The sequence below is a fragment of the Schistocerca americana genome, chromosome 4, assembly GCF_021461395.2.
Source record: "Schistocerca americana isolate TAMUIC-IGC-003095 chromosome 4, iqSchAmer2.1, whole genome shotgun sequence".
Taxonomy (NCBI): Eukaryota; Metazoa; Arthropoda; class Insecta; order Orthoptera; family Acrididae; genus Schistocerca; species Schistocerca americana.
The window spans coordinates 795,414,651-795,425,007 of record NC_060122.1 but is presented as its reverse complement, the minus strand read 5'-3'; positions in this window follow the sequence as shown (position 1 = coordinate 795,425,007).

The following is a 10,357-nucleotide window of genomic DNA, read 5'->3' as shown; positions in this document are numbered from 1 at the left end:
GCTAGCTTACATGCAAGTATTTCAATCAATTTTGTATTAATTCCAATGCCATTTTGACGGGGTCCTTGAATCCATGTGAATATACATTTTCTAGTTTTGGCTATTTTGCATTCAGACTTCTATCTGCACATTTAGTCTTACTCTTTTTTTTTTTCAGGTCTGCTTTACTAGCCCACCAATCGCAAATGGTTTTTTCTGTTGGTAGAGAGCCAAAATGCTGCTCAGCTTCTCTGTTTCCATGTTTTGCATATGCTGTTACTTTCAATTTACAGCCCACATCACGTGAATACCTTTCATTTTTTCCATTACGTAGCTAGCTATTAACAAAAATTTTGTACTGTTACAGATACAAATCACTTTCAGTTCAAGTTCACTGGCATTGCATACTGCAATGACGCATCACAAGCTAGACAGTGTTCTGGTACGGGGCAGGAGGGAGACAGTGTTAGCGAGCTTGTGACTCCCCGCAACTCGTGTCCATTACATTGTTGCATGCTGCTGCCAGTTAAATCCAATGTTGCCAGAGGGAGTGATGTTTCCTATGGCGTCAAATGTATGGCCATTTTTTAAGATTGGTGGGAATTTTAAATCGAACACTGGACATTTTCACATTAATTTCAAGTGTAAAAAGCACCTGAATTTAGGAGTCAATTTTTCAAAGAAAAAAGCGCATCTTACAGTCCATAAAATATGGTAAGTCAGCTAGAAGCACAGTACTCTACAGTTGAGTGTACCAAGCCAAATGCTGATGTGTAAAGAGTGTCTACTGATGATCCCCCGACTTGTGCCACTGGACTATGAAGGATGTTCCTGCTTTTGAGCTTAGGTAGATGTTTGTGTAAAATGCTCCTTAAAATAGTACAAAGACATCTTAATGAATTATTTAAATAAATACAACTTTCTAAGTGATCACAGTTTCATGTTGTGGTAGAAGTACTGAACTGGCCAAAATAGAATTTACAAAAATGGCATCTTATGCCCTTGACAAGGGTGTGTGTGTCACAGGCAAATTTTTAGATCTTTCCATGACTTTGGTGCTGTTGACCATGCTTCTACGAAATAAGTTAGAATCATAAGGGATAAGAGGTATGTATAGCTAACGACTTGTTATGATCATACCTGACTGATAAGGTACGAAAACTAGAGGTAACACAAACCTAAAATAAAGCCAATTTTTTCTTAATCTAACACGTAGCAGAACCAAAATCCATTACTACAGAAGTTCCTCAGGGTAACGTAAGGACCAATAGTGTTCCTCATACAAATAAATGCCTTTTTGGACACACTCATAGGAAAAAATTTCTCTCTGCTGATAATGGCAACATTATAGTCACTGAAGTCCTGGCACAGAAAGCAAACAAAACACCCAAGGACATTCATAACTGGTTAAAATGCAATAAATGTACATTGTCCAAATGGTTCAAATGGCTTTGAGCACTATGGGACTTAACATCTGAGATCATCAGTCCCCTAGAACTTAGAACTACTTAAACCTAACTAACCTAAGGACATCACACACATCCACGCCCGAGGCAGGATTCGAACCTGCGACCGTAGTGATTCCAGACTGAAGCGCCTAGAACCGCTTGACCCCACCGGCCGGCTACAATGACCACAAAAAACACAAATGTCACTGATTTTGATAACGACACTTATGTTAAATATAGATAGCTTCTCCGCAGACTGTGTAACAAAAGCAAAATTTCTAAGAATGAATACCGATTTTCAGTTCATGTGGTGTGGTGTGCCAAACAAAATGTCATCTGTTTGTAACTGGCAGTGCCTTTTGGTTACCAAAAAATAGTAATTAGGCTCACTGCAAAGATCTGTTTAAAATATTTGGGATTTCAGCAATCAGTTCTGTATATCAAAAGACCCATGATAATTACTGTGTAAACAACTCCATTGAACAAGTCAAACAATGGAAAATCCATGATAGAATAATATTATGAAAAAGATAGCTGCTGCACTCCACAGCAGAAAAGCTGAGTTGCAGGTAGGCACAAGAAAAAGACTTCCAAACAAAGTTTTCGGCTAAACAAGCCTTCAATCAGAATTACACACACACACACACACACACACACACACACACACACACACACACACACCATACGAACATGTGTATGTGAGTTGCGGGCGTGTGTGTGTGTGTGTGTGTGTGTGGGGGGGGGGGGGGGGGGGTTCTTAATTCTGATGACAGCCTGTTTGGCCAAAAGCTTTGTTTGACAGTCTTTCTGTTGTGCCTATCTGACTCAACATCTCCACTATATGGTGAGTAGCAACTATCCATTGAACAGTTGTCCAACATAACTTACAATTACCAAGCAAGAATAAATATAAAACTCGAAACAGCATTTTCCACTGAAGTATAAAATTGTATGATACACTGACCAAAGAAATTTCTAAAACAAACTTATTTAAAAAGGCAGTTAAAAAGTACCTGTTTAGTAACACATTCTATAAATCAAATGATTATATTAATATAACACAGAGTAGGTGTTTGGTACAATATATAACTAGTACATCATAATAAAATACCTCTATCATTCCACAACACTTTTTGCACAATACTGTTCTGTTTTCTGGAAAGCCTTACACCTGAACTTCGTAATGGATGGCACACATCTCTTATCCTCTTTCTAAGCTCAACATCTCACTTCACAGGAGAGGAATGCTGGCTTAATTTTTCAGCCAAGCCAAGTGGAGAGTTGCAGTTCACAAAATGGAAACCAAACATAATTGTCACTGTCCAAACATCAGCTAAGTGTGTAGTGCGCGCAGTGACTGGTATCATAAACAGTTGCAGCACTAGCTTCTTACATTCTGAAGTGGCTTCCTTGCAAGAACATATAGGGGAAACTGTAATGTACAGTACAGATAAACTACACAAAGTTGTGCTTTTATTAAAACTGGCCTGTGACAGAGCCCCCATATGTTTGAGCAGACAAGTGAGGGCACAAATGCATGCAACATTTCCCAGCCAGTGGATGGTCTGTTACATCACTAGCTGACGTAGTAAGCAGGATTGTTGCAGCAGCAGGACGTCTTCAAAATACACCAGGTATCTTTGAAAGGGTGCGTTGTTCAATGCAGTGTTGATGTCAGGTGTGTCTTGATGCATCTGGACAAAACTTTGAGCATCTCCTGTAGTGGGGGTCCATTTTTTGCATGTGGCTAAATAACTCCAACACTACTTGGTAGGATGAGATGACCTTTGTAACACCCAGTTCCTATGTGATTACTCATTCTTGTTGTGTACCTGATGTACCAAGTCAGTTTGTAAACATATTTTTGAATCACCTTGTATATTGTGACTTCGGTCAGTTTTTGGTGATAAGGGAACACTGCATACATGGCTGAAGTATGTCCATTCAGTGTAACATTTGACAGTAATGGATGACACCTCTATCTGGTTTGCCCGATAACAAGAATCTATCTTGTTTTCTGTAGCATCACCTTCATTATCACAGGGAACTCTCCATTTGATGTTGTGCCCCATGTCTCTTAGCCAGAATGCTGCAGCAACATCGAATAACTGAAGCCAACAGGAACTGCAACATGTAGTAAAATGCCATCATCATCCCAGCTTGAAGACAGGCAGCATTTGTCTGTACCAGTTCATATGCGCAACAAACATTTGTAAAACTTCTAAACAGTTTGTGATTCCAAACTAAGTAACTCACTAAAAATACTTTCACCTGTCATGAACATAATTCATCTAGCAGGTAGATATTGGGTAACACATCATTTTACTGAAGTGATATGTTACACCAAAAACTTTGGAAGAAAGATGAACAAAATTACTGCCAGATTTGGTGACATCTGGCCCTTATTACTAGGAATGCTGCAAGATCCTCCATGGTTGGTCAGTATTTCAACCTACACAGAGCTGCAACCCTGATAACAGTGTGGCACTTCTCACTCCAATAGGTCACAGTGGAGTTCATAGGTGATCTGAAGCCCTTGGAATGAATGCTTCAGCAGCTGTGTGTCAATAGCCATCATGTGATCCACCAATAAGCTGTCACCATGTTCAACTTCAAACTAGCTGACTGCTACATTTGGTAATACAGACTGTCAGCAGCACGCCAACACTGAAGGACGGAAAAGAAGAGTGAGGGGAAGTGACACGTGTAAGATATCCAGCTATTTTCAGTGGCTACTTGATAGTCCCACTAGTGGTGAATCTGACAAAGTTGCAGTGTGCGAGTTATCGTTTGTGTATCATAAAGTGAAACGCAAGTTATATTAGCATGGACTGTGCAAATAAACTTGCAGAGAACATGATGTATTCGGATGTGACCAAAAAAAATATGTTGTGGTAGGATGAAAGCAGAGTCTATTGTAAAAAATGTATTAATGCCTAGAAGTGTAAGTGATTTCCTAGATGTGCTTAATGTTCCTGAGAAGTGTAGCACCTCTTTTTTCTGCGACTTCAGATGTGTCGAATTTCAAGAACAGGAAAATGTTTCCTGTGGTAATCAGGTACTTTGAACCTTGTGTTGGCATCAGAAATGAACTATTAGATTTTGTGGAACAAGCAGATGAGAGTGCTAGTGGTATTCATGCTTTGATAGAAAACAGTCTCGAATCTCTTTCATTAAATGTATATAACATTTCATCTTATAGTGCTGATAGTGCAAGTGTCAATTACGGCAAAAATAAATCCACGATTAAATTGTTGAGTGAGAAAAATAATGACATATTTAAAGCAAACTGCACAAATCACATAATCCATGATGGTAGTAAATATGCTTCTGATGTCTTAGATGTAGACACCGAAATAAAGTTGTTCAGATTTATGGACACTTTTCAGTGCCCGCAAAATGCAGGGAAAAATTAAGATCTATTTTTAATTTTGTTGGTACTGATTGGTGTGAAATTTTAAGGCATGTGCCTACTAAGTGGCTGTCCCTCACACCAGCTGTTGATAGGGTAATAAAGAACTGGGAGTTATTTTCAAAGCACAAATGAAACACCTAAGGCTTTGAAATTTTATTTTAGTGATGAGGATCCAAGCAAAATGTCAATTCTCGAAGCATATATTCAATTTTTTTCTTACATTGGAAATACTATTTTGGAAACCTCAAAATATCTAGAGATTTCAAGATTTAACTATAATGGAGTCCTGTAGTGCCATTGAAGCTTTGTCTAAGAAAATTTTGCAAAGTAAAGATGGCTCATTTTTTGGAAGTAATACACACAAGATTTTAAATAGATTCCTGTCAATCAGAAGAGAATTAAAAATAATATTGTTTAATTTTATACCTTTCATACTTAAACTGTAAAAAATGAAAACATTTCTTACCATGCTACAATTCAGCCCTTGCTCCCGCTGTCCCTAAAGAATTCAGTTAATTTTAATGATTTTCAGCACATGCTTACCCATATTCAGGTAGACATGAATGAGAATAACCTGTACAATGAGTTTCGTTCTTAGAAAAATATAATAAATACAAAAATTGCCACCAACGGTAGCACAGTTGGAAAGTGGGTATCCATGGTGATTGCGGCAGAGGCCAAAGGAATTAAAGCCAAGGAGATAAATAAGGTTCTTGTTTTCAGTATATCGGCATCTAACGCTCACACTGAAAGAATTTTTTCTTTGATAAACAGCAAATGGTCTGATGATAGAAACCATTGCAATCTAGATTTAGATCTACAAATATGTGTTAATTTTTGTTACACATGTCATGAATTTGTCATTTGTGAAGAATGGTCGCAAACTTCAAACTGCTGCCAAAAGTATAGAGAAATATAGTTTTAAGTAAAAAAGGTTTGTAGATCTTTAGCTTATAATTGTTATCAAGAAGTTTTTTGGTTGGTCTATGCAATAAACCTGTTTTAACATTTAAATAAATTGTGTTAGGCCTATTAATTTTGTCACGTCAAAATCTTCCGTATTTACACAAAAAAAGGTGGCAACCCTGCAGAATATAGATTACAGCAGATTTCTTTAATGCACTGCTCAATTTATTGTGTTTTTCTGCTCTGGGAGATTTTTACTTGAGAGTAAATCAAATGAATGTCACACTGAGTAGTGGTTGCAAGATTAGCAGAACACACTGAAAGATTGATAGTAGAAAATGAATCCACATTGGTGCATAAGTGTTTAATGCCCCCATGAACAGATGACCTAATTCTCATGTCCCGATGACTGTCGTAACAGCTTCATCTTGGGAAGTATTTGGTGGATCATTTCCCAATGAAAAGGTATTTTCTGAGAAGGCTGTAACCTGTTAGCACTGGAGTGTAAAACTGTTTTAGACACGTCTCTTACAGGCACAAGCACCATAATTTTGGTTAACGGATTACTGTTTGGGCTGGACGGTTCTTTGACGTAGACTTAAATGCTGTAATTTATGAATCAATACCTTCCTCAGTATCATTATAAAATTGAAGTGTCACATAGTCTAATGGGTTGGGACCAGATTCATCTTTTTAGTGCTTTTTTTTTTAATTTTTTGTTGTGTGCTCGTCTTGGCAGGTGTTGGGCTGATACCAGTGTTGCTGGATGCTCTCATAGTGGAGACTGAAGGTAGTGCTCCATTGCCTCAGAAAAGGAAATGTGATTTGTAGTCATTTTTTCCCCCTCTTTGAAAACTAGTGAATGCCTATTCTCGGCCAGATGGGCTTCTGAATAGTTTACACAAAAATGTGGACCTGAATACATCATTCTTGGATTATGTGCAGTCCAGCCACATTTATCGCATCACTTGGCCTTTGCTTCCTCAGGCTGTGTCTTCGTAATTTTGGCACTTTAAGCAGCAAATAACTGAGAATGTATGCCCAAACCCTTTTTGGAGTAAAATCACACTTTACATAGCTGATAAAAATGGGAGAGTTGAAAGTATAAATGTAGCAGTTTTCTCAAATTCACTGTTCACTCTTTTCATCATATTCTGTATATTACAAATTAATTCCAGCTCTCATTCTTTCTGTAGCTCTAGTTTTGGAAAGCCCATTAAGTGTCTGCAAATTTCAATACCCTTGCTACAATTTGAGGTGCTTGCTTCATATTAAGATTTTCCCAGTTTTTCACTTTTTAACAGATTCTTACCTTTCATGGAATTAGCTGTTTCTAGAAGAAGGGTCTCCTTGTGTAATGCCTTAACTGACTATACTGATATGTAAAAAAGGTGATGAAGTGTTTTATCAAAGAAAATACAGCAGAATTATTCCATGGCAAAGTATTGTATATTATTAAAATATATGGGACACAAAACCACAATCAGACATTTAGACTACATATATATCTACTTACAGTTATGAGAAAAATAAGTTTTTGTTGCCTCAAAAGCTACAACACCAAAAAGGAAAAAAATATCAGCTCAGGTTACAACATGAATATATGAATATTCTTGTATTGTGTATACATAACAAAGTTTATATATCTTAAAATAGGCTTGAAAGGCACTGAATACTTTTTTCTCATGACAGTATGCAGATTGGCAATCCAGTGGCTGTTCTTTCTAAATAAGTTATCTCCCACTTTGTTTTACTGTGCTCTTCTATTGTCCTGGGTGCATACTTTTGTAAGAGAACATGTGTTGCACAGTATTACAAATGAGAGAGGACACTTTAAATTCTTTCAAGTTCAAATAACATAGTGTGGCATTGGAGAGGTTCTTAAAAAAATGAATCAAGTTGGTTTCATCAATCAGCAAAAAACAAGTGTATCTGAGGAAACAACTGGAGCTAAACGTAATGTGGTAAACAATACTCAATAGCGGTGGAAGATGGCAAGAGTTGGAGAATTACTTTTGCACACTCTTCTTGGATAATACTTGAAGTTTCTAAGTTTGAGTTATGTTGAACACCTTTTTCATCTACATACATAAATGTTAAAGCTTAGTTAACATTTATTCATTCACTTCTTCCTTTATGACTCTTGAGCCTTTGATTGAGAAACAGTAAGTTACACATCTGAAACTTGACAGTTCAATTTACAATTTGCTTAGAATAAAAGTTTGAGACAAACTGGTTTACTACTGGATACCGTATACCACAGTGAAATTAATGAAATGTGCTTAGAAAAAGCATGCATGCTACAGGAAGACCCCATGACAAGATATAGTATAGTACAAATTTCTTAAAGCAGCAGACTGTGAGACTGTAGGATGTTGATTGGCGACTCCATAGTGTCCTGTGCACTACGACCAGATAATGGGTATACTTGGAAGGAGAGACAGCATTGGTCGTATATTTTTGTTTATTATCGCAAAATCGATTTTCAGTCACTTAGTGACCATCTTCAGTGCTGTAATTATAACTTAAATTAGTAAGCACTGGTGTCAATAAGCTTACGGCGATCACATAGATAACATAGTGTGATCGCCGTAAGCTTATTGACACCAGTGCTTACTAATTTAAGTTATAATTACAGCACTGAAGATGGTCACTAAGTGACCGAAAATCGATTTTGCGATAATAAACAAAAAAAAATATACGACCAATGCTGTCTCTCCTTCCAAGTATACTGTAGGATGTGTTTCCAAGATTGATTTGAATCGCTATGATAATTATTTGTTGTTGAAAGTTCTTGCAGAATGTAAATACTTTAGGATTAAAGGGGACCACTCGCCAAAAAGCAGAAGCATTGAGTTGTTGATAGGCGCAGACAAAAGTAAGAAGCTTTCCGAGCTATCCTCAGACGATCTAGAGTAAAACAAAATACAAACGTTCACACATACACAGTTGTACCTCAACATGGTGCCAGCTAGACTGACAGTAACTTTTTTGTAGCACGTGGGCTGGTTGTGGTGCGAGTAATGTCAGGTGGGGTTGGGTGGGTAGAGGAAGAGGGACTGGGGCTGGGTGGATAATGGCTCGGAGGGAGGTGGCTAATTTGCCGGTTACGAATTTGGATAGGGAGGGGTGGCAGGTGTATGGGCTGGCATCATTGCAGCAGCCAGCAGGAAGCGGTGCACATTGAAGGCAACACGGGGCCATGAATTGGGAGGGTGTGATGGGACAGAGAAAGGGGAAACTGGGGGTGGAGGGTGTGGGGACAGTGGGTTCCCTGAGATTGAGACCAGAATGATTACAGGATTCGAGGAGGAATCACGTCAACAACTCCCATTTGTGCTGTTCAGAGAAGATGGTGGTGGAGGGAAGGATCCAAGTGGCTCTGACTGTGAAGCTCTGAACTGCACAGATGGGAGTTTACCTTGCAACACACTATCCAATCCCATAACTGTCCTGGCCTCAATCTCACCTGCCCGACAGTCTAGATGGCACCATCCAGGGGCACACATATGTGTGTGTGCGTGTGTGTGTGTGTGTGTGTGTGTGTGTGGGGGGGGGGGGGGGTACATGAATTAACATCATAGCCTTAGGCGGACGACCTCAGAAGGTATCTCCTGCAGATGGAGACGAAATGTTGGGTGGAAATTTTATACATCGACCATGGCCTCTCAGCCTGGAAGTTTCAACTGAAGACAACACTGGCCGTGAAAGCCTACATTGTATGATTAACGTCATATAAAATTAGTCACACAAGTAACTGCAGGCAAAAATACAACAGCTTCATTCACCGTATTTACTCGAATCTAAGCCACACCTTTTTTCCGGTTTTTGTAATCCAAAAAACCGGCTGCAGCTTAGAATCGAGTGCAAAGTAAGCAGAAATTCTGAAAAATATTGGTAGGTGCCGCTACAACTAACTTCTGCGTCGAATATATGTAGCACTACACAGGCACGCTTTGCTGGCACAAATCTCTGCGTCAGTAAATAAATTTAAAAAAATTTTAAAAAATAAAAAAACGGTGGAAGACGAGCTTTTTTCTCCACCCCGAGTTTCGACCACTGCATTTTCATACATTATCCAACGAAATAAATACAAATTCCGTATTGTTCATCTTCGAATGTAGCAGCATTTCAATGTACTACGAAAATCCGACTGGCAAGACTGTTTGGGATGTTTGTCAATATGGTTAACTCTTACATTCTGAATTTTTTCCTACCTGTGAGAAGAGATGGTTGCTAATAGGAACTTCCGTGAATTGTGAATCACATGCAGTACTCTCTTCACCATAAGAATAATACGAATATAAACATTTTGCCACGTATTCTTTCGTGTTTGCTGCTATCTCATTTAAATCCTGTCTGTCTAATAAACTACGAAACTAAAGTGAGACAACAGCAAACGCGAAAGAATATACATATCATGTCATGAAACTCTTATTATTCTTATGCCTAACAGTGATACAGTCAGAAATGAAGCACGGCAATTGACTAGATTTTAAATCCAAGATGCCTCTAATTTCTGTGCAGAATGTAATGTACTAAAGAGGCATCTGCAAAGATTTTGAAACGGCGAAAAATTTCAGCTAAACTCTCATTCAGAACATCATCT